The 25,181-nt window shown below is 40.6% G+C and overlaps 1 protein-coding gene across 2 annotated transcripts in view; it reads left to right on the top strand.

Moving 5' to 3' along the window:
• The first annotated feature begins 6,938 nt into the window (after positions 1 to 6,938).
• Positions 6,939 to 25,181, top strand: part of PTPN14 (protein tyrosine phosphatase non-receptor type 14) — a 97,038-nt gene continuing 78,795 nt past the window's right edge. Inside the window, exon 1 of one of the 2 annotated variants that reach the window (XM_015857322.2) lies at positions 6,939 to 7,048. The gene's annotated coding sequence lies outside the window, so the exon portion shown is untranslated. Of the gene's footprint in view, positions 7,049 to 7,184; positions 7,294 to 25,181 lie in introns of those variants that run through there. The other variant, XM_015857324.2, reaches the window with a different exon arrangement.

Consider the following 25,181-nt stretch of genomic DNA (forward strand, 5'->3'; position numbering starts at 1 on the left):
TTTAACTCTTGTTAGTACATAGGAAGGGCAGAGGAACAGGAGAATGCAAACAAAAGGTGTTTATTATTTAAGTGTGCAGATGCTGTCTTGACCTGAAGAGCTGAGATGTACAGTTGTAGCAATGCAGTTACAGTAGCGAAAAGATATTTGTGCCTCTCTTCTTCCTGTTCTAAAACCATCCTGTGCAAGAGATGGTTAATGCAGCCATTAGCATAACACTTATAGAACTAATGTGTGCATATGTAAAGAAAATGATAAATAATTATAGCAATTACATTATGATATGACACATCAAGTCTATATTGTCTGGGCCTTCTAATTACCAGCTTCTGAGATGTAAATAAAATTGGAATTCTTTTTTCTTTCTTGGTGGTGAATTCCCTCCTTTTATAGTTCTGCTGCCTGCTAGAAATGGCAATACCAAGCATATCTTTCATACTCCAGGTATTTATACTAAAAATAAATTCATTGTACTATCAGATGGTGCAATATCTCGCAGACAGGGAGTAATCAGGTTTCAGCAGGCATTTGGTAAGACACGAGCCTGTTTCCTTTATGGCCTACTCTTCCGTGACTTTCATGGGTCCATAGATTGCATGTTCTTTTGCCACCATTTTTATTAGGATTAATGGTACATGAGTACACCTGCTCTAAGTATCATCCTGTTCAAATGAGAGAAAAGCAGTTAAGAAAAAAAGTACACTATGTATAAACTAAAAGCTACCTGCCTTTCGCAGCCATCTCTGCCTTCCATCTCCATCCCTGACTTTTTAAAGTGAGGCATGTAGAAAGTGCCTGCTGGCAACTACGTTACCTCTTTGGCTTGTTGCAACTCTCTAGAAAAGCTGTATCTTCTGTCAATCTTCAGTAATTTCCTCACTTTATCACCTTTAAATCTTTTACTTATTACTAACTTCTGTTTTCCTTAGAGGCTTTTGTCTGGATGATTGCCTTCAGAAATAAGAGTTATACTTCTTCGCTGACTTCTCTGTTCTTCCAAATTCTTGAGCATTTGTCATACCTATCCTTGCTGGATCTAATCTTCATTTGAATATCCCTTTGCCATGAAGTATCTAAACTAAAGCCTTGAGCATTTACTTTGCGTCTCTTTTGATTTCTATATGTTTATATTACAAATGTTACATAGAAACTTCATTTCTAACAGTTCTGTATAAATGCTACATTGTTATTATCTTAAATTCTGTACTGGCTTCCTATTTTGTACTTGTATAGCTGAAACCTTTTATCACTTGGTAATTAGGAACGTCACCCTGCACAGTTCTTGACAGACTAATCAAAGCATTCCTTAGCCTCTGCTTATTAAGATTCTCACTAAAATCTTCCACTGTATTCCTGTTAAAAGGCTGACTAGATAAGGTAAAAGTATGTCTCTACCTTACACACATCTTAACCATCTTGACATTACTTCTGCCATATTTACAGGCAAATTTTAGGGTGAATGAAAACTCATTCAACTAATTGCAATGGGAAACCCATCTCAAAGAGTCACAGTTTATGACCATGAACTGAAATGATCCAATTGAATTTTATTTATTCTATGCAAGGAGAAGATGACTGCATTCTACATTGTAGTGACTTTGGTTACCATTTGATCTCCTCACTTAACTCCTCCCAATTTCAACAGTTCTATTTATATTTCTTATAGCGTTTTTGTATTAATACTTTCCAGGGAAATATTTGCATGTGTTTTAAAACCTTCTAAGGTGCATGAAATAGTAGCATACAAAATAATACTTACACACTCTCAACATTCTGAATTTATTAATAGGAAACTTGTTCTGAGTGAATTTGGACTCAAAGTAAAATGAGAATCAGGACTCTGTTAGGAACAATACAGATGTTTCAAAAAGGTGAGGCCCATACAGCTAAAACATTGGTCTTTCACAGTGCCCTTCAAGGTTGATTTTAGAAAGTCTTTAAATGTTAAGTTTTACAAAGCTCTCCTATTCAAGCATGGTCTTGTGCTGAAACACCAACAGCTCAATTCAGGTTACACAAGTTTGTGACAGTGTCCAACACAGACTTCATATAATGACATAAACTCCTTGCTTTCTCAAGAAACAGTTTATCTTGGAGCGGCATTTAGATGTTTTCAAACCTGGATGCTCACAATCTGATGTCTAAATCCATGCCGACACGCATAAGGATTATGACTATCAGAAGTGAGCAGCAGCTAAAATATCTACAAATCAGTTGTGTGCTGCTAGGTGTGCCTTGTGCCCCATGGATTTATGGAAAAACTGAAGCACAAGATATGCTTGTGCTAAGCTGCATTGACAAATTGGATCCTGAAGCCACAGGCTGACAATTTTTGATTGTCGAGTTGCTTTTATTTATACCTGCAATGTAGATTTATTATGCTGCCATTCATCCAGGTGTTATACGCACACATGGACTGTGTTACATAATGGGGCAGGAATGTACGTATTTAGGTTTATAATCATAATCTTAGATTAGTTAATTTAACTTCTACTGAAAGCTAGTGATTTTCCCCCCAGCAGACTGCTGTGTCTCAGAAATCTGAAGATCCAATGACTACTGTAAATGATACAAGTAACCAAACTGTTAATCTATGAAAATGGAAAAACATTATTCATTCTGTCCTGAACATTACACTATTTTAGCTTGGAGAGCAGTTACAGATGCACAGAGAAGTATATCACTAGTGTTGATTCCATTGGCAGTGCTTATAATCGTGAAATCTAAAGTTCATTATTTTACTCGCAAATGTTAAAATGTTTTTCATTTAGCAGCTCTTACTGCAGAGCTAAAATGTGGCACAGGTATTCAGTAAGTCCTCAGGCAGACTATAAGCAAACTAGAATATTCAACAAGCATAGTTTATTTGCACAGATAATCAACGAAGGCTTTTTCTGGTCTGCAAAACTGGGTGCTGGCTTGCCTGTGATAAGCTGTAGAGTACTACAACATGTTAGCTCATGCTTGGTGGCAACAGGTTTGTTTTCCAAGATTGTGTAATCCAAATTCCTTTCCTAAGAGATGACTTTGAGAAGCACCATTAATTGGAATAATTAATGAGAGCACAGAATACTAGAGAAGTAAACTTTTTTTTTTTTTTTTTTTTTTTTTTTGCTTGTGGTAAGCTTCAAAGATTGAAAGTATCAATTTAACAAGAATGAATATGATTTTAGGAGAAGGAATTTACATTAGCGCACTAAGTTTCTGCTTCCATTACAATCAGGTCAGTGTACCCAGCTGTAGCACATGACAGGGATTTTAGGAACACAGTTAGGGTCACATTTACAATACAAATCGGGAATGTGTTGCAACTGCATTCTTTGATTGTAATGTAGATGACGGTAAGGCTAATTAAACATCATCTACCATTCACAGGAGAAACCACCAGCTGTTGCTTAAGCACAGCTTAAAAACATTTTTATACAAAACAGGTTATGACATGGTTTCACCAACCAACAAGGACTGAGATTTTTCCATGTTATAACAAGACCCAGGAATTGCTTGAGCCTCGGTTTAAACACATTCAAAATATGTTTAATACAGGTCTTGCTCTCAAGGTGCTAAGATACTTAAAAATTAATTGCACATGACTCTTCAGATAACATTGACATAAACGTTTACTGAATTTTGACCCTGATAAAATCAATTTTCTTCTGCTGATAGTTAAACGTTTGGTTAAGCTGAATGGCGTTGGGCTAAAACATATCACAAGGGTTTTGAGACAACATCCAAGCCTGTCTCATCTATTATTTGGACTTACTTTTTCTTTTAAATAATGTACATGTCCTATACACTGCCTTTCATCTGCAAATCAAAATGCACCTTCTTGAGATCACTATCACTATGTCAATTTTCAGAGAAGAAAACTAAGGTACAGGGATGTGCTGTTACATGCCCCAGATCACACAGAAGACTAGTAGCTAAGGCATAGACCTCTGTCAGTAATTTTTCCCATGTACTCTACTGTTCCATGGAACATCTTAGTATAATAACCCTGATGAAGTTGTAGAAGGAACTGATAGTAAAGATATGTCAGATATACCAAAGCTGAGATAATATTTTGGAGGTAAATTCCATAGATTATTATACTAAGTCAACAACGTTATTTAGGATTGTCACCTTTTCAGCCAAATAAAATAAAATAAAATAAAATAAAATAAAATAAAATAAAATAATAAAATAAAATGCTGTAACATGATTCTCAGTGGCACAGAAAGATAATATGTAGCCCAGGCTACGTGTTACTGATAGAGGATTAACCCATCAGTTTTCTGGGCAAATTTGAACCAGCATAGAGTTTTGTATCATGTTAACATGAAACTTTTAGAACACCTAAATCTGTTTCAGTATTTTATGAAATCACCCTCCAAGAAGTAGTAAGTACTCTGTTTTAATCCCAGAGTCATGCACTCCTAGCAGCTCTTGGGGTAACAAAGCTGTATGTAAAGATTCGAGGTTTCAACAGTCTTAGAAAGGAATAGTAGCACTTACAACAGAAATTTCCTTATGGAAGACTCCTTGCAGCAACTGACTATAATCTCAATAAAGCTTTGTACTTCTAAAGCACCTCCTGCTACAGTCACTGAGAGTACAGTATAATATAGACATTGCATTAAGTAATCTCATGAGAAAAAGTGGTAATCTTCACCATTCCTGGTCTCAGAATCTTCTCTTCATTATTCTAGGGAATCATGCTGCAGGTAGGCAATGCATAAAACCTCCCATCCAGAATTTGTGAACATGCTTGTGTTTCTTGCAACTTCATTTGCAATTAAGGTCACTGAATAAGTTTTCTTCAATTGCAGACCATGAAAGTAAAAGTGGCCAGCTGCTAAACCACAAGCTCACGTTGAGGCATAGCTGCAAAAGTCAATCCTTACCATCTTAAACACAAAGAATTTACGCCTCTCTCACTGTGCAGAGAACATGACAGGAATCTAACAAGTTCAGTCTGAGTTCTGGTGCACGCTGCTTTCTCATGCAGCTTTCCACTCGGGAGGGGGAAGCTGTTTACTGGCATAAAATTGAACTGTGTAACTTCAGAGCATAGCAGATCTGAGCTTCATCTTATCATCTGACACCTGATGGTGCTTCCAGATTGCTACTGAGAGCTCTGTATCTATATGTGGTCTAATCTAGTTCAAGTAACAATCTTAAATGGTGTCACTTCTTAATGCCTCAGTGTAGCCCAATGTAAAATGGGGATAATTACTCACTTCATTTAGGTCTGCACTTATAAAACACTTGAAAGTCTTAGATGAAAAGGACTCACCTTGCAAAATGTAATTATACTAATATTATGCCAGAGGTAAGGCATGGGTCCACGATTCAATAGACAGTATTTAAATACAATTACTTATCTATCAAAATCAAGAATCCACACTATTTCTCTCTCACTCAGCTCTTGATCCTCTTATCATTATTAATCCGATTAATACTGACTGCATTGAATCTATTCACATACTCCTTCAGTAAAATGTACAAGCAGCAAAAGCATTCAGCAACTAAAAAATAGTTTCAATCCTCAGTTTGTACTGTTTTTTCATAGCTTTCCCGTTTGTAGAAGTCCTGTTGTCACGGTTTTAGACAGACACCTCCACCTGAGGTTTACACAGGTGTCCTACTAGTATTTAGATATACTTATGGGAATGTGGGTAACATTGCAATATAATGCAAAAGGAATTGCAAACTGACCATCAGCTATGACAAGCAAGGAGGCCTCATGTCATTACTAACTGACCAATCTTAGGTGTTGTGGCCTGGTGCTATCTGGCCGAAGCAATGATGGTGCTCCTTGCTTCCTACAACCTGCTGCACTCTGCCCCTTCTCCTTGCAATAGGTATGGGAAGGGCTTTCCCACAGCTGCCTAACACTAGGCATCCTGAATGCTTCATGCAGTTTGAAAGGGCTGACAATAGCAGGACACGGGGAAATGGTTTTAAGTTAAAAGAGGGAAGATTTAGGTTGGATGTCAGGGGGAAGTTCTTCACTAGGAGAGTGGTTAGGCCCTGGAACAGGCTGCCCAGGGAGGTTGTAGATGCCCCGTCCTTGGAGGTGTTCAAGACCAGGTTGGACAGGGCCCTGGGCAACCTGATCTAGTAAAGGTGTATGTTTGGTGGCCCTGCCAGGCAGGGGGGTTGGAACTACATGATCCTTGAGGTCCCTTCCAACCCGGGTCATTCTGCGATTCTGTGTGAGTTACACGAGGAAGGCAGAGGAAAGCGCAGGAGTTTCCCGGCCCACTCCCGCCCAGCCTCCTCCGGCCCCACGTCCCTCCGAAGGTGCTCGCTCCGAGCCGTGCCGTTCTTCGCCCCCACCCCAGCCTCGGCCTCGCCCCTGCTGGGGCCCCGCCGCCGCGGGCCGGGACACGTGCGCGGAGGCCGCGGCCGGGCCGTCCCCTCTTCGCCACGCGCGGAGGGAGGCGGGGAAGGGGCGGGCAGGCGCTGCGGATCTGCCCCAAACTTGGCAGCGCCGCTCTCCTTGCGAAGGCTGCTGCCGGCGGCCGCCCCCATTGGCAGTAGCCTGCGCCCTCCTCTTCCTCCCTCCTCTTCCCTTCTCCTCCTCTGGGTGGGTTTCTGCCCTCCTCTTTCGTTAGGGCGGGGGAAAAAAAAAAATATTTTTTTAAAAGAATTAAAAGAAAAAAAGAATTAAAAAAGAAAAGAAATCCCAAGTCGCGTCCCGACGTCTCCGGGCCCCGCGGCCGCAGCGGCCGCCCCACATTCCTGGCATTCCTGGGCCGTGACTCCCCGCGCCGCCCCGGCCCCAGCCCGGCCCCGGCCCCGCCGCCTCCTGCTCGCTCGCTCGCTCGCCCCCACGGGCCGGCAGTCCCCTCCCTCTCTCCCTCCTGCCCGCAGCCCTCGGGCGACGGCAGCAGCTCCGGGCGTCCCGGCCCCCCGCGCCGCCGGCGGCGGCCCCAGCTGCGCCCGCCCCGCCGAAGTTGCTCGCCGTGGCCGGGCCGGGGCGGCGGGAGCGGGTCTCCCCGCAGGGAGGAAGGCGGCCGCCTTCCGGGCCGGGATAGCGCACGAAGCCGGAGCCGCCGCCCAGCAGGTAAGGAGCCGCCGCCGAGTTGGCCGCACTTGAGTCCCGCCGCTTTCCGAGCCGTCCCGGGAGCGCGTTCCGCTCCGTGCTCCGTGTTCGTCGCTCGTTGCGCGCTGCTCTTGCAGCTCCTCGCCTGTTCGTAACCGACGAAAATAGCTCAGCTCGGGCAGGGAGTGCCAGGCGGCCAGCTGCCATCAGCGGGCTCGGACAGCCCGGCCGGCAAAGGGCTACGATCTGCGGGACACGCGGCGCTGGTGGGTGCTCGCGGATCCTCGGGTTCTATCGCCGTGCCCGCTGCACTCTCCGACCCGGTACCTTCGCCTTTGTTACTGCTGCACCGAGCTGTGCCCGGGCGGGGGGCAGTGGCACAGCGGCGGTGCCCGGGAGGGCTCCGGGCTCGCTTTACGGAACGCGTTTGGGACGGGCTTACATAATGTACGTGTGGCGTGTTGACTGACCGTGTGCTGCCGTCTTCCTATCGAGAGGGTTTTATCTGTGTTTTGCATCACGTTACCACATGCTTCTATCGTGAGCATCTCTTCGGTTGTTGGTAACTTTACCGAGGTGGCAGCAAACAGAGGTCGGTAGAAGCTCTGATTCAACGTGCTGCCGGCCCAGAAAGTTTTCTGGGATTTCTGGCATGTGGCCTGAAACCATAGCTGAAAGAAATTGTTCTGCCAGAAGCCGCTTCTCTCTTTTCCTTGGAGCTCTTAACCACTGCTGGCTCCGGCTATTCCAGAAACACTGTTACATGCTGAAGTTCCTCGGAGCCGGGGAAATCTGCCTGCAAAATGGCTCCCCCCGCCCCCAAGTGCCACCTGCGGCTTCTCCATCGTGGGGAAGGCACTTTGGGGGCCACTTGTCGGTCTGTGATGTTCAGTCTGCGGGTATCACACATCCCTCATTCTCTGGAAGGTCAGTGTCTGGCAGGCAGCACTCTTTATATGGTGTAACATTCGGCGTGTTGGTATCAGAGCAGTGCACATAAGCTGTAGGCCCTGCTCTGTTGCTGACAGCACTTCTCTGAACTTTTTGTTCAGAGGCTGTTCAGCTTTTCAGGGAGGCTGTGCAGAGCTGCTCGCAGGCAGAGGGCACTTGTGTGTATGCAGTGGGTGGCAGTAGGAGCATTGGGAGCGCTGCCTGCGTGGCCTCATCAGCAGGAAGGTGCTCCCTGGGCCTGTGGCCATCTGGTCCTCTATGGTACCTGTGTGCGCTGGGCTTGAGGGCATGGCTGTGGAGTTGCCATGGTGTAGGCTGGGGCTGCTCTCTAAGCTTCTCTGTCTACGTTGGTGAATGGTTTTAAGCAGGTCTGATAAACATTTTGGAGATAGCAGAAGAAATAGTTTTGGAGCAGAGTTGATTACCTGGTAATCAACCATGGTGCTTGCCTTGACCGCTCTCCTTGTCCATCCTGTCAGTCACTTAGCACCGTGTAAGAGGGGACTGGCTTCCTGCAAAGTAGATCTGTTCCCATGCACTTAGCAGATTGCCTCGGCCTCCAGTGGCTCCTCCAGTCTTGAAGAAAGCATTTGATATATATATATATATATATATATATATTTAAATATTTGCTTACGTACTTCTGCTAACTATGCTGTTTCTTTGTTCTAAGTCTGTTTGGTACCGCTGCAGCCTAAGGGGTTAGTCTTCACTTGTTTCTCCTCGTACTCGATAAGGCTGTGTTTGATTCTGTGTTTCTGATGTTACTGCTGCTGATGTGCAGATCGTAGCAAGTTCTCAGTGGGTCACAAGTCTTAGTCCTTCAAAGAGTCGCCTATGTGCTTGAATTCATATTCCTGAATGCTGCTTTGGAAACTGTGGAATTTCTTTATTATTAATAGCTACAGACATGTACACAAGAACTAGGCTATAATGTTTAGTGTGCAATATATTTGTGCATGTGTATCCAGCTCAATTGTAAGAAGATTTTGATAAAGGCTTAACTTCTATGCTAAAAAGTCTCTTTGATGTCCAGGTCCACTGCAATTGCATAACACCTTGGCCTACTGCCCTCTGGAGCTCCAGAAGAGCAGATCTTGCTGACATGCGGTGGCACTGAAGTTGTTGCTACTCGTATGAGGAATCCATGCTTGAGGTTCTCTGAAACTTTGTCTGAAAAAGCTCTGTTCCATCTCGGCATGTTTGCCCTCCTGTGCCTAATGCTGGAGCAAACTCATGGGGTGATTTTGGCTGCCTGTGTCTGTGCTTCTCTATGTGCCCAGAGCAAGCATCATTTGTCCACCCATGCTGCCCAGCTTCTGCACAGGGCTGCTGCACAGCCTTCTGGTTTGCAGCATGCTCTGAGTTTATAAGGTTACCTACAGATGTAGGAACGGGCCTTAAGGTAGAAGCTGTCCCCTGTCACTCTGCCCCTGTCCTCTGCCTTGGGCTGTGTGTGTGTGTGTGTGGGGGGGGGGTGTTAAAGTGTCAGAAGGGTGGCATTAGGCCTCGGTAAGGTTATGGGAGTTATCCTGATTGGTCTTCATCTCTTTCAAGAAATAGTGTGATTCCAGTGGGTTCATATTATGCCTTTTACTTCTACTTTGTGCACATTATTGTGGTTGAGTTACCTTCCTTTTGAATCAATGAGGATGATTTTCAATAAATTTGCTATTATTGTTTTGTTTGTTGACATACAGTAGAACGTTTTTTTTTAAGCAAACTTTATGAATTCAAGGGTGGTTGTGTGTAAAGAAACAAAAGGAGTAGAAAAATTATAATTTCCTGATCTTCAGCTGTTAGTGCATACTATAATGAAATCTGGCCTCATCTTAGGGAGCTGGTGGAGATGGTGGTCAATTGAAGGTGCTGTAACTATGTAGGTACAGTGGTTTACCTTCTGAGCTACACTGATTGGAATTTTTGGCTTTAGATACAGAGAAGAGTTTAAAAACAAAAAGGCTTAAAGATTGCTCTTCAAAGTATTTCCCAAGGCCAGCTCTTATCAATGCTGGAAGTGTCCCCTGGAATTAAGGTCTCCAGACTGATGCAGTGCAAAATGTGTACATAAAAGGAACGTGCGTGCTTGTTTTAAAATGTGTTTTCCGCTGTCGTCGTTGTCATTGAAATTAGTAAGCATTATATATATTATAATCCACTTTAGATGAACAACTTTTGGTAAAAACTTGAGACTACAAATTTACCACTGATTAAGCATAAATGTAACTAGCTCTAAAAAGAGTTTCTAAACAGAGGATTTTTCTTGAGAGAGTCAGGTGTGTGAAATGTTGGATGGGGGTGATATCCTTGGGAGAATGCTGCCCTCCAGCCCACTGTGATGTTCTGTAGCATGGAGGCATTGCTAATCAGAAGTTTAGATACTGAGCTTTGTCCAGTGCCAGGCTTTTGGAAACTGCAGCCCCGCTTCCTAGTTCTCAAAGAATGCTCCTTTCCTGTTTATTTCACCAGTACCTTGCTGAAATGATGCCCTTTATGACTAAGAACCCTTTTTCTTTTCCTTTATTATTATTATTTTTTTTTGTCTGTATACCTTAAATTACCAGATGATGTAGAAACAACTCTGAAAAGAGGGTGGTGAATGTGTATGTTGGTGATCTAATAAACTAGGTGAATGATGCTGTGCCAAAATTTGCTAATGGTGCAAAAGTATTTGGATTAGGCAAGGTTGAAGAAGACTGAGAAATTGTAAAGGGAATCCAAGAAAGCTGGGTAAAAGGGAAGCATAGCAGATGATGTCGATAAATTCAAGAATATGCATGTTGGAGGGAATAATCACATTACTCGTTCATGTTACTGGACTGTAAGTTAACTGTATTAAGGTAGGGAGGAAGAGTTCAGCAGTGTTTCGTTTGAACCTGTGTACCTTCTTAATGCTTAGCATCAGGCAGAAGAAAACAGCTGTGGTTGTTGTGAAATGCTGTAGTAGTAACACAATGGAGATTATTAAACATGCTCAAATTCCCCTGGAATACTAAATTTGTGATCTCCTATCAAAGAAGAGAGACTGGAAAATACTTATATGTAGTTGAACTGAAAATGTTAGCGTAGTATCATTTCAGGGGGATCAATAAGAGGAGGCAGGATAATAATACACATACAAAATAATGGTCGTCTCTTAGTAAATGCTAAGTATCCTTTGGTGCAGTACGCTGTCTAGATGTAGGGAGTAGTCTGTAAGGCAGCATGTATAATAGTGCTAGATCACTTTTTAAAAGTTATTTTTTAATGCAAATAATGATAATACTTGTTGTCAAAGGAGATCATACAAACCAGCAGCCTGCTAGGATGAAAAAGGAAACTGACTTGCTCATAGGGATGGAAGGAACGGTTCTAGCTATTAGCTGAAGGGATGCTAACCATGGTGCTCTAGGGCATAAATCAAGCACTATCTGACAGGGATTGAGAAATTTCCCTTAGGACAGATCATGCTACAAGTGTCTATTGTGATGCTTGTTATGTTTTCTTGAGGGGATGTAGGGCAAGCTGCTGTTAGAAGCAGGGCAGTGGCAGGTGATCTGGCCCACTGTAGCACTTACTGTAACCCTCTGCAGTGGTTCTACTTAATGCAGGTGGAATTGAAATAGCGTGGTTTTTATATACACTCAGGCTTCACAGAAAGTTTATTTATTATGAATTGATTTTCTGACTTCCCTACTGAAAGGGTGAAAGTTACTTTGAAGATGGCGTTGCATTGCTTTTCTGAACTCAGAAAATAAAGTGAATGGAAATGTGTGTGTTTTCATGCAGGTACATCAAAGCAATGCCTTTCTTTGGGACTTGCTTGAGTCAGAGCACTAGCCTTAGCTAAGTTGTCTGCGTAGGAGAAGCTCGAAGTTGCCAGCAGTTGCTTTAACTTGTGTTTGTGCAATTCTTTCAGCTTTTACAACTGAGAAAATAGTTTGCATTCCTTGGGTTTTTTAGATTAGCTCTTATCGTAGAACTCCCTCTTTTGAGAGGAGGCATTCACTACCTTGTAGATAAAATGCCTTTAGCTTTTTATTGATGATGATAATTAAGCTAGGCTTTTGGACTAGCCTGGGCAAAATCAGGGGGCTTTGCCAATCAGAGATTCAACTCGTAGGGGCCAGATCCTCTGTTTCACAGCTACGACTACATGATGTTTTTGTGGAGACCCCTTCTCTCAGCACTTTCATTTATTCTTTCAAAGCAAAACTGCATCCTGCTTGCAGTAGAAGCCCTGCAGTTCCTGCATGTGTGATATGCGGTGCTTATCTCGGGTCCTTTAAAGCTGAGACAATGTGTAAAGGAATTTCTACACAAAACTTTAGGCCTGTTGTTCTCCAAGGTGGAGGGAGAGAAGAAGAAAAAGTTAAATATCCAGTGTCCAATTTTATCATGTGTTGAAATCAAGCATGTTTTCTGATGCCTTCAGTGGGAACAGAGCTTTAAACTCCTATCCCAAATACAGAAAATACAGATTTCTGAGAAAATCTGTCTCCTCTCTTAAAAGCTTTCTGAATGCTCAGCTTGAACAGAACTGCCACAGGAAGGAGAATCTTTGTGAGCTTTGAGGATGATGGGGGTTTATTTCAGAAGTCCTGGGAAGGAGGCACCTGAAATGATCAGAGCTATTTTATTTTCCACTTTCCTGTCTGGCACACTTTAAGGGAGTTGGAGCTACTAGATAGGATGAGTTTCTGTTTCCATTCTTTTGTAAAAATTCAACTTGTGTTCAAAAATTATTTAATTAATTTAGTGGGAAAGAAGTTGGCCGCTCACTTAAGATGAAGGCTAATGCAGTGTTTTGCTGGTAAACAGAAGTATTAGCAGAGCTTCAGAGCTCAGAATGGAGAGTAGGCAGGGCACGAGTTTCTGCTTGTGAGTAAAATGGCTCACGTAGACATATTTGAGTATATGTCCTGTGATTCCACGCACTCTTGCCAAAACTGTGTTGTGGGAATCTGTGATAGCAGAGGAGGTTAAATCATAGTATTGATACTTGCATGCTGCTGCTTCCTGCTTTCATGTATTTTTTTATGGAAACAGAAAAGCAGTGGCAGGGTCTTCTTGCAAGTTTGCTTCCACATGCCCACGTTTCCCCTAGTAGCTTGATGCCCTGCAATATATTTGTGTGTAGTTTGAGATCTTGTTCATAAAATAGAAACAAAATATTGCAGGACAGGATTATTGAGGGAGATTAACATTTACCAACCACAGATTGTGTTCATTGCTACTGACTTCACTTCCATTTTTTAGAAAGAAATTAACTTACTCTCTGATGAGTGGCAGATAAAAGCTACAAATTGAAACTCAGAGCTAATGTTGTGTATTGCATTTCAAAGGGTGTGCTGAGGGAACTAACATGCACTTTGGATTTTGGTTTCTTTGGCCATAGGCTGTACTTCTCTGTAGCGGAGACATTTCTTATGTATTTTTTAAAAAAATTCTATATTTAGTAAATTTTTATAAACCTGTGCATTTAAGGGTATTACTGATCCCACTTCAGGGTCTGACCTTGTGAAATGATGAGTGTTTCCCTGGAGGCACCTTGAAGGAGAATGTCATAGCCTGGAGCAGGAGAGTCTTGCTACTTGGTCTTACTTTTTGGTCTCTATTGCTGTTGTACTCTGTATTCTGGTGTACTAAAACTGTTACTCACAGAACATCTCTGCTTTTGTAATATACGTTCATGTGCATCACTTCACTGCTGAAAGAAAACATTAAGCCTTGCCTGATGATGGCTCAGATGTTTCATATGATGCAAAAGTGTTTCTTTTTCCAGATATATTGATATATCCTTACAGCTTTCTTATAACCTGATTTATATATGAAGATCATCACCCATGTGCTAATTAATCTGTCAAAATGTCTGGAAAGGGGTGTATACACATTGCAGACAATCAGGTGTTTTGCTACATTAGTCAGCATTGTTAACCTCTGTTGATATTATATAAGGTTTCTTTCCTACTTTTGTATTTTCAGCTTGTGTTCCAAAACAAGTCTGTTAATGCAGAGCTTAGCTTTTATGTTAGCAGTGTATGTTTAGTGTACCTGACAAGTACCGCTAACACGCTGCATGCTGCTGTGAAATTTTGCGCTTCCTTTCTACCCCCTCCAGAGTAATGTGTTGAGAAATTCATGAGTGCAAGGCTGCAATCTTGTTGGAGCTCACTTAGTACCGTAAATTCCACACTAATAAAACTGACTTCAGAAAACAAGTCTACTGTTAAATACATCTAAATTTTGCTTACTCTGTTCTCAAGTTTTTGTTCATAGAATCACAGAATTGTTTGGATTAGAAGGGACCTTAAAGTCTACATAGTTCCAACCCCCTGATATGGGCAGGAGCACCTCCCACTAGACCAGGTTACCCATGGCCTCAAGCAGCCTGGCCTTGAATGACTCCAGGGATGGGATATATATGTCTTATATACGCTATATGTATGTATATTATTTATATAAGTAAGTAAATAAATATATATATATGCAATATAAATATATGCTTCTTTGTCCCTCCATGTTGTACGTCAAACAGAGTGATGGAGGATGGAATGGATAAATGGCATTGTAGATAGCTGTCTTGAAGACTTGGCCCACCACAGCCTGAGAGCACTGTGGTAACAGTTTGAGAATGGAAGGGGTGTTAGTTTTGTTAGATACCTTTTAGAGAAGTTAAAAAATGGGAATGAAAATAAAAAAGATGTTTAAAACTTAATTGTTGAAGAGACCCATAGATAATATGAAGATTAGTTAAGATTAAGACGGAATTCAAACTGCTTACTAGGAAAAACTTACTGGTAGTGAGCTCCATGATTTAATGGTACCAGGTTCTCAAGACTCATAGCTTTGCTATGGGGGCCAAGTTAAAATAACCCTAGACAATCATTTAGAGCATTCCGTGAAGAGGTTAAGCATCTGTCAGGAAACCGGACAAGGCTCTGGCTTTGTGATCATTTAGGTCCCTTTCTCCATAGTGATTTGAAATTTAAAATACGTGTATATGTATTTTGAATATATGTGTATATTCACATATTTGAAATAAAAAACATTTGCCCTTGGAAAAGTGATGCCTTGACTTGGACATGAAGTCTGTTCCCTCTCTGCAGTTTTTCTCTCTCAGGTGTTAAAGATATGTCCATGAAATGGTGGCTTATAGGAGGCTCAAAAATGTTAAATTTGATTGCAGTATTTGTCTGTGTATATATTTACAGGGTGTGAAACTTTCTGTGTCATGTGTTCAATGATTTGTGTGCTTCCCTCTCTTCTTGGCTGAAGAAGTAGCTCTGAGAAGCCAGTGGAAGTGTGCACAGAAGGCATCACTGAGCTCATGAGTACAGCTTGTGTACTAAGTGTATTTAAACATTCATGCATTTACTTGCCAACAGCGGGAACTTCACAAGGACAAACTGTAAGGTCAAAGGAAATGAGAAACAGGACGCCCGACTGCTGTGTCTGGTAGCACTGAGCACTGTTCTCTCCTTGTCCTGTCAGGATCATGGTGATAACTCAGTGTTTTTTCCTCTCGTGAGGAAGGCCATAAGGCATAGTTACTGAGGCTTGGTTAGTTTAAATTCAGATCTGGAGATAGCTGTGGAGAGACATACTTAGATAAAAGGGGCTCGGAGTCTTGTGCAAGAGAAACCAGTGTAATCCAGACCACTTCTGATGTGTGAAAGGCTTAGCATTGCAGTTGTTTATGGAGATGTTGGCACTGTGGTACACGTCACATTTTATGTCATGTTCTAGGAGTGGGAGAACTACAACCCTGTGATTCAAGTTCAGTAAATCCATACTTATGCGCTGGAGGTACAGAAGCCCAACCAGCAAGCATTCCATCCCGGAGCCTCTGAGCGCATCATGCAGCTCTGCTGACCAAACTGCAGTGTTCATGTGAGCAGAAATTTGAAGGATGGGGACACTGATTTGTAAGAGGAAATAAGGTTTCTAATGCGAGCACATGAAAGGTGACAGTAACTCTTGGCACTTGTGGTGTTAAGTGCTGTTGTATTAAGCATATGGGATCATGGCTTGCAGAATGAATTGCTTTGATTTCTTATAAAACAAAAAGCTATAATGGTAATGTGCTTAGCTGCCCCTTTAACACTCTTTTTAGCTAGATCTGGGAACAAGTAAACACCTCAAATAATTTCTGGTTTTGTCATCTCTTTGGTAGTGTTCTTGCTTCCTGTGTTATGAAAGGCATCATTAGATTAGCTGTGTTTACTCTTCCTGTCTCACTGGGTTTTTTCCATTAAGTTTACAATCTCTCTCAGAATTTACCAGTATAATTTTATATAATATATAAAGATATAAAGATTTTACTCAAATTATCTACTTTTTCTTGTCCTGTGTGATGTTTTTTTTTTCTTCCTCTTTGTCTAAGATTCCTTTCTAGATGATACTTTCTCAGATTTCATTTAATTCAATGGCGTATGGTATTGTGATAACATGCAGGCAAAGAAAAATAGTACAACTTCTGGCTGTAGCTGGTACACTTGGATAATTTGTACAAGCCAAGCAGCCTGCTTAGCTATATAACCTCTTATTCATGGCTGTGAACCACTGCTTTCAAATGATGTTTTCAGTGTGGTGCATGTGCTGCAAGAGCAGCACACAGTACCAGATTAGTGATTTCAGTTTTTAGAGGTCAAAAGAGAGCTGGTCCTCAACGTGTGGCATCATGGTGTGGGTTATTTTGGTTGTTCTGGGTTTGTTAGTAAAATGAATAGAAGATTTTTGTTGGTGGCAGAGAAAGGAGCAGACCTGACTTTCAAAGATGAGAGTTTATTTTATTATATACTTCCACTTTTTAGCATCTCTCTACAGGTGAGGGGGTGAAAAAAAGTATGAAGCTGGCTGAGCACTTTTGAATCTTGGAATGTCAGCATACTCTTTTACATATTAGCATATTCTCTTATCATTCATAAAGCATAGGTCTGGGGCTAAAAATAATTGGTGCTGGATTTCAGAGGTAGACATTACTTTTCAAAGTAAAAAGTAAATCTAGATAGGAGACTTTAAAGCAAAAAGCTGTGTTGAATTTCCAGAGCGGTGTGGTAGAACTCCTTTGGGACATTCCTGTATTCTTGCAAGGGGCAAACATTTGGCCAATACTTTGTGTCCTGCTCAGCCTTTTGCATGTCCTGTCTTGTTAAGTCTCATTTTCTGTCTGTAAGCATCGCTAATAAAGGGATTCTTTTGATAGATTTCCCTTGCTGCTGTGTCACACTCTGGTTCCATTCATCAGATATGCTCCAAATACTTCTTTTCTAGAAATCTTTGGAGATGAAGTGATCTTGAATTCTAATGAACCTCTGGATGTGTATAAGGCCATTTCTATCAGGGTGTGTGTTTGCCTATAACATCAGTGAGTTTGAAACTCTTAGTGTACGTAAAGATTGAAGAGTAACTCTTGAATGTGAGTGCCTTTAAACTTGTTTTTAGGTTTTACCCTTCAGATTAAACTTGTTTAGTTTGGCAAATGCAGCTGCTGGCCTGCTATTGATGTTTCTGTGTGGATTTCACACCAGCTCTTGTGTTACTGTCATAGAACTTGAATTAGCACCCCTTGTGTTCTTTTAGTCCTGAATTTGGGAACCCTCAGGATCAAATCTTTAAATTGGTTTATTTTATTTTATTTTATTTTATTTTATTTTATTTTATTTTATTTTATTTTATTTTATTTTATTTTATTTTATTTTATTTTATTTTATTTTNTATTTTATTTTATTTTATTTTATTTTATTTTATTTTATTTTATTTTATTTTATTTTATTTTATTTTATTTTATTTTATTTTATTTTATTTTATTTTTTTCACTATTTTGTCACAAGCATTCATGTTAATGCAACTACCTTAATTCTACCCTTTCCTATTTCTCTGAGGTATAAAATCTTCATCTTATTTCACAGTGATAATCTCTTTTGCACTTACCATCATTTAATTTATTTGCTCTTTAGAGCCTTGTGTTATTTTAGGAAGTAACAGGTTTATTTTTTGCATTTTTAGCCTATGGCCAGTTTGAGTGGCCTCTTTTTCTCCCTCAAAAGGCCAGCTTGAGGGTCATCCTAATTGATTGCTTTCACTCAGTTGCCTATGTTATGTTCTTCATTTGAGCATCATTGTCTTGATCGTAATTAAACAAAAGCCCAATTAAGTCTCATGTTATACCAGGGAAGTAACTTGCCAGAGTTTGACAGCTGAACAAAGGGATTTTAATTGACAAATTTCTTCAGAGGAAGATGTCTCAATGGAGGTCTGTAAAGCAGAGCATGCAATTTGAGGCACTTAGCAGCTATCACTTTTATATCATTTTAGACCTGTGGCTGTCTTCTGCTTTGCTGTAAAGATGTGAATCAGAGCTGGGGAGCTAATTTCCATTCTGGCAATGGTGTAAATGCCTCTCTGAGATTCGGCTTCCCAAAGTAGGAGATATGAGAGAATAAGAGAGCACTTCTTGTAATACGTAATACTTCAGCGCAGCTCCACGTAATAAAAAAGCAGGATTAAAATTCTTATTTATTCTAAATCTGAGTTTGCAAATCCCACTTAGCTGTTGCTATTGTATTTATTACTCTCAGTACTCTTGTTTTAGAAGCTATAAATCTCTAGAGAGTCACTTTAGGAGTGGGAAGATGAAAATGAATTAGAGCAGTGTTTGTATGCTTTTTTACCGAACTGTGGCTTGCATGGCTCTTTACATTTATCCTGCTGAAGAAAGTGACCTTAGAAAGGCAGGGAAAGGGGAAGACACGCGAGAAAAGCAGTCCATGAGAAGAGTCTGCTTTAACAGATCTTTTTAGAGTATTTGTGGAACTACTGCATTATTGCATGAATGCTCGTAAAATGTTAGAAATAGGTTTTCAGTTGGGTCCTCAGCTTTTTCTCCTTTACTGTTCATGTTTTCTTTTAGCAGTCGCAAGTATGTATCAGTATATATCAAAACCAAGATGATAATTTTCAACAGTTTCAAGCACCAGATACGTTATTATATTTGGTTTCCATTGAGCCATAAACACTCTTTGTCCTTTGCCTTTTACTAGCTATCAGCTTGGCTGTTCCTTGTGGACAGGAAAGCTGTGTTTAATGCTTTGTAAAGTAGTCATCAGTTCCTTACTTTTATCTCTGTTCAGCATAAATTATTTTCAGCAAGGCCACAGAACTGTTTTGGCCAAGATTTGCAGGTGTCCCTTGTGGAGAGCTATTTCAGGATAAAGGCTTAATCTTACTGTTACTTTCATCCCCTTCTCTCTATTTCATCTCTCCTTGAAGAATGCTAATCCTGAATGATAGGAGACTTTGGTTGGTCTCCTCCCTTATCCATGTTTTGTTTTTTTTTGTTTGTTTGTTTGTTGTTTGTTTCTTCAGTATTCATAATTAACCTGCAACTGGATAGGCTGAAGCATATATTTTTTTTTTGCCCTTAAGCTTGGAAACTTGGTGTGCGTTGCCATTGCAATATTTCTAAGGGGAAATTCAGCCCCTAATTATCAAATTAGATGCACATTCTGGTTCTTTGGCATGACTTTACTCCTGCCCATCTGTTAGGTTGGCACTCTGCCCTTTTAGAAAGTAACCTACCAGTTTTAGCTGAGCAGATGAGCCAACCAAAGATAGGTTAAGAGAGGCAGCCCGCAGAACACTTTATGTTCAGTTCCTCTTGCCAAAAGCTCTTCCTGTTTGCTAACAATGTCAGCTTAAGCCCATATGCTTCTTTACATGGGATGACATCTGTGCAGACAGATGCCGGCATGGCAATACAAATGACATTTGATAAGAAGGGCATATGTTATGGAACCAGACACCACTATGAGTTTAAGATCCTGTCTATACTGTATGTGTATACATTGATCTGTAGATTGCTTGAGTATTTTGTTGTGAGAGAGCATTTATCAGTCAGGGTAGGACTTTCCGAAGTGCATCAGAGCATGTGACTTTTACATGTCTAGGTAGAAGAGACTGAAAAAAGCCATTCTTTTGGTGCAACTATTTTGCCCCTTTGCTGGATGATGCTAGATTTTTCACCACTTAAGAGGTTGCTAAGCCTACTTTTCTCAGCTAGCTCTGCTTTTTGGACTTACTGTATGAAATAGCATTTTAAAACAGTTTTAGTTATGGGAGACTTTAAAGAGATAGCATTAAGCTGAGTTCTAGTTTTCTTTATCAAACCATATTTCACATTCTAAGCCTGTGTAAGACAGAGCTGCTTATTTTTCTACTCCAAAAAATACTTTTTGTTGTTGCTGTGTGTATGGTAAACCAGTACGTGTACAAACAGAGAGAAACATGAGGTTGTGCTTGGTGCCTTCCAGACCTGTGATGTTAAAGAAGTGATATGCAGCTGGGAGGGGGGACCCTGTGACCATCAGAGGTTGGTACTTGGTTATGGAAACATCTGGTACTCTGGAAGTATTTTTTGGTATTTTTTGTAGCTTTTAATTTTATATATATATATCTCTATATATCTATATCTATCTATATATATATAGGTATATGGGACTATAATAGTTACAGAAATTGACTGTTTTCATAGCTCTTACATTTTGAAGTCTTTTGGATGTATTTGAGAACTTGCTGCATTTTTCCAAATCAGGTGTTTGATTCTGGTAATTGTGGAGAGCAAGTGACTTCTGAGTTATCACTGTTTTGCTATTGATTTTTGCAGTATTTCTTGGAATGGCAGCTCTCATTCTTTGTTTGCTTAATACTATTGTTGTATTTGCTAACTGAAAGAGCTCCAGACTGAATGCGGTTTGTTGAATTTACAGCAGTGTGGTGTGGAAACCAATCTGTAGGAAGAGGATTTCCTTAATTGTACTGATGCAGCCACTTTCTCTACAGAGCTTTTTTTTTTGTGCATTTCCATAAGTATAGTTGCACTTCTAGTTTGGATGAGACAAAGGAATTCTCCAAAGTCTTGAAGACTGTTGGTTCCTCTGGTTGGTTGGGGTTAATAATAAACGTCGAGTACCTCCTTCTACTCTTTTCTATTTTGATTTATTCATCTGTAATACAGAGCGTGTAATAATACCCCTACTCTTCCCTCCTCCCATGTGCTTGCTCCCTCACTGTGGCTGGAAAAAATACAGCCAGGACTGGATATTATTAAAGTTGCATTTATTGACTCTTTAAGTGCCTCCATCCAAAGTGAACAAATATACACTATCCTATTTTATTCTGAACCTGATTTAGTAGCTGCAAAATGGAAATTCCAATAGCTGTCCATATAAAAATTTATGGAATCATAAAAATCATACAACCATTAAAGTTAGTAAAGACCATTAAGATCATATAATCCAGCCATCAACCCACCACCGCAGGTTCAAGAGACTCAAATTAAGTTGTAAAGATTAAGGCATGTATTGATGTTTCTTCTCTCACTTCATTAAACTGCTAAAAATCACTCCTATTTGTAAAATCTGCATATTTGTATTAAATTTCCTGAGACTTACAGAGAAGAAGTGTAACACTTGATGCATTTAGTGGCAGTGTTTTGTGTACAAAACAAAAGTAGGCCTCACAAAAGGAGGTTGAGGATACCCTTGTAATTAACTTGTCCATGTTTTGGTACATAAAGCCTGGCTAAAGTCTGCAGCAGTTTCAGTTATCCTTGGCTCTCTATGGATATGCATCTACAAATGCTTTTTCCTATTGGAAGATCAAAAAAGCATTCATTTGGCTACATGATGGATGGCTTTAAGTTGCTGCTTAAACAAAGTAGCCAAAAGGAAAGTTTTGGCTTTGGCTGGCCTGCAAAGTATTTTAACAGCAACATTGCTAGAGACAGCAGTCACCACTAACATGGAAGAAGCTTGCTGCAGCCTCCCTGGTTCTCAGCAGGTTGTGTGATTTCAGTGGGAGTAATTTACCCTCTGTTTTTTTCCTTTGTGCAGTGATTTTCAGTGTTGCTGTGCTTTTTATAGTTAAATGTTCCTACAGAGAGTGTATAGAGAGTACAGGGTTTTTCTTGTTGCTTTGTATTGTTGAGCCTGGAAATGGACTGTTGGTTATAAGGCATTGTGCAAGATGCTTTAGTAATGGGAATTATCTTTTCTTTAATATTTTCTTTTAGAAGGTTGCTCTTTCCTCCTTCTTGTGTTGTTGTTAGGTGCATTCAGCCTGTTGATTTTCTGTTAGTGCTTTGGTGTCCCACCAGCTGTCAGAACAGGTCCTCCAGTCTAAGCCAACCATCTGGGCATTTGTTGTGATTTGAAACATCAGCACTCAAAAGAATCCTGAGGAAATCCACTGCCCGTTATTGCCAACCCAGCAGCTGTGTGAAAATTCAAAGCTCTCAACTGACACACACAAGAAACAGTTTTCATTTACAAAAGCTCTGCTTCTGGTGCTTATTATAGAATTTAGATGTTAGGAGCTTCCTTGGATAGTTCACCTCTGGTGCTGATGCATTGCTTTGAAAAGTGTATTTACTTGCTCTTCTGGTACAATAATATTAGCTATGTAGACAGGTAAAAAAAGATTTCAAACTCATACAGGAAATTCCATTCTCAATTATTTTCTTTACAGAGACAGCCTGTAGCTTGTGGTACAAGAGTTATGGCATTACAGATCTCTCTTAATGCTATAGATCCTAACCATGATTACTAACGATATTAATGCTCTGACACAAACCTTCCACTGCTGTGATCAGTTATGCATAGTGCAGGAGATGGATGAGGAAGGAAGGAAGGACGGACATTGGCAGCTAGACGGTTACTTGAGGAGCACGTTAAGCACCTGACATCAGATGAGTCATTCTCCAAGTATGTGTGATTAAATGATGGTTAAATGATTTCTGCAGCTGATGAAGACCAAATATATCTGAAATGTGGAGTGCTCTATTATTGAAGATAGTAGGAAATGCCTTGTGACCTCCCAATTGACAGGCCTCGCTACAGTATAACTGACAGTCTGCAAACAACATTGGCCACAATAACAAGCTTGTGCACTAAGTATATGTGATGCTTGCTAATATTAATAGCATTTTGATTTATTTTATTAAAATGTTGTTAATTTATTTGTAATGTTGATAACTCAGTGATATTTGCTGCATTTGTCTTTTGGTTGATTCCCATCTGGTGAAGTCACTTGCCTGTTCCAAAATCCCCATGCAGTCTTGACTAAAGGTTTCTTTGGGTCTCTGTGGTAAGAACAAAATGCAGATGTTGAGCCAATGCGTTTCCTATGATCCGTGTGCTGAATATCACAGAATCACAGAATCTTCCGGGTTGGAAGGGACCTCAAGGATCATGAAACTCCAACCCCCCTGCCTGGCAGGGCCACCAAACTTCCACATTTACTAGATCAGGTTGCCCAGGGCCCCATCCAACCTGGTCTTGAACACCTCCAAGGACGGGGCATCCACAACCTCCCTGGGCAGCCTGTTCCAGGACCTCACCACTCTCCTAGTAAAGAACTTCCCCTGACATCCAACCTAAATCTTCCCTCTTTCAACTTAAAACCATTTCCCCTTGTCCTGAGCAGACTAAGAAATGTTCAGTTCTCTTGTGCAAATGCTGTGTAGGTAAGGTATAAGCATATGTCATGGTGAGATGTGTTTTGTAACGCACCTGTGTTGGGAACATGGGCCAGGGACTGAAGATGTTTAACCTGTTATATGCAATAGCAAAAGGCAGAAGTTGCCATTCTTAAAACAAACAAACAAAAAAGTGTCATTTAGCTATATCAGCTGTGAAGAGAGAACAAGAAACCACCAAATAAGCCTCAAACAACTGTTGTAAATGAGTAATCATTTTATAATGCAATCATGGTTATAATCCTGTATTTAAGTCTAGTCCAGGCACTGGCAAAGAGGTCTGTTGGAGAGGAGCTGAGGGGAGGCCACACAGCAGCTGCAGCTCCTCACAGGGAACAGAGGGCAGCGCTGAGCTCTTCTCTGTGACAGCTACAGGGCAGTTCTTATGTTTTGGTCATTTTGTAGATGCCTTTGTATCTTTGAAAGGAGTTATGACTATTGTTTCTGTTATTGTATGTACTTAATGCACAAGCTTCTAGCAGATTACCATTGTTAGACTTGCATCTCGTTAAACAAACATAGATTGAAACAGATTCCATGACTGTAAAAACAACCACTCACAAGCCAACTTCTTTGTGCATGTGGGTTGTGTATCATTTCCCCTAAGGAATTAACAACATACCTTGAACTTCACTTTTTAATTTGACTGAAAAAGCGAGGCTTGCATACAGAAGAAAAAACACCCTTCTGGACTCTAATCTCTTAATCTCCATAAAATGCTTGCATTTTTAGCTTTGATAATATATGAAACAAATCTGGTGGTCTGTAACATTTCTGAAGTGCATTCCCTTTTTTGTAGCAAAAAGGAATCAAAGTAGACACAAAATGATGTATGACAGATGGGTTGGTGCTGGTTAAGAGTTAGCCCTCAAGCATGAAGGAATTCCTTAGCTCTAAATTCTGCCTTCTAATATGCCAGTGGGAAGTCATTTTGGTAGGCTGATGATTATTACTGTCCTGATGTTTTTGTGCCAGCGTGGTCACCATGCCTTTTGTCAGGCCTTTTGATACCAGAGAAGGGGCTACCCATAAGTAATATCAAGAAATGGAATGTTTGGGCTAACAATTTTGCACTCAGATGCAAAAGATGACAGATGATCTGAAAAATGCATGATGTCTTCCTTGTTCTTGGAATCGGGAACTGATTGAGATTCAAAGTCAGGGAACTGAAATGAGAAAATGAATATTACAGTCACAGCCACAGTGTAGGTTTTGCAGTCAGAGAAACAGCTTTGCAAAAGTAATAGGTGCAAGGGAGAATAAACTTTCAATTCAGTTCCCTCTATATATTTCCAGGGGAAGATAGTTTTGGGATGCTTTGGGGTTCAAACTGGAACTTCCTTCCCTTCTATGTTCCTTCGGGATAATAGGAGAGAATAGAGCCCTGTTTCCAGCACATATGTATAGGTGAGGTGCTCTCCAAACATGTTGTAACTACTCTGCTGTAATTAGGTCTAGTGCAAGGAGGTTCAGACTCTGTTGTTGGTTTCATTTATTTATTTATTAGGTCTGGAAGGGTTTAGTTATGATGGTTTATTTGTTTTGGTATTCATTTCTGTTTGTTTTTAGGTTCAGTGGTTTGATCTTTCCATAGTGAGTATCTCATACAACTTGCATGCCTGGTTGCCTGAACCTGAAGCAAAATATATGTGTTTTAGAAATGTTTTTAGCTCTTAAAGTAGGTAT

Source organism: Coturnix japonica, chromosome 3, assembly GCF_001577835.2.
Source record: "Coturnix japonica isolate 7356 chromosome 3, Coturnix japonica 2.1, whole genome shotgun sequence".
Taxonomy (NCBI): domain Eukaryota; kingdom Metazoa; phylum Chordata; class Aves; order Galliformes; family Phasianidae; genus Coturnix; species Coturnix japonica.